Source organism: Gavialis gangeticus, unplaced genomic scaffold, assembly GCF_001723915.1.
Source record: "Gavialis gangeticus isolate Ggan-Ray unplaced genomic scaffold, GavGan_comp1, whole genome shotgun sequence".
NCBI lineage: Eukaryota > Metazoa > Chordata > Crocodylia > Gavialidae > Gavialis > Gavialis gangeticus.
The window spans coordinates 11,785,701-11,785,916 of NW_017729026.1; the positions used below are offsets into that span (position 1 = coordinate 11,785,701).

The following is a 216-nucleotide window of genomic DNA, read 5'->3' on the forward strand; positions in this document are numbered from 1 at the left end:
ATGAGGAGCGGCTCCGCGGGGGCTAGCGGCGGCGGCCGCCTCTGCAGCAGCAGCAGCAACGGGGGCCGCTGCCTTCGCTCCGCCCGTGCCAAGCGCGAGGTTCCCGCGGCGGCAGCTCGGGGCGGGCCAGCCCCAGAGGCATGGGGGCTCCCAGCTCCGCGCCGCCACCAGCCAGCGCTGGGGCAGGCGATCAGTTCATGCTTGGGAGAGCGGCTC

At 75.9% G+C, this 216-nt stretch overlaps 1 protein-coding gene across 1 annotated transcript in view; it reads right to left on the minus strand.

Moving 5' to 3' along the window:
- The window catches only part of NKAIN2 (Sodium/potassium transporting ATPase interacting 2), a 1,199,564-nt gene that overhangs the window by 1,199,070 nt on the left and 278 nt on the right, over window positions 1-216 (minus strand). The window lies entirely within an intron of this gene.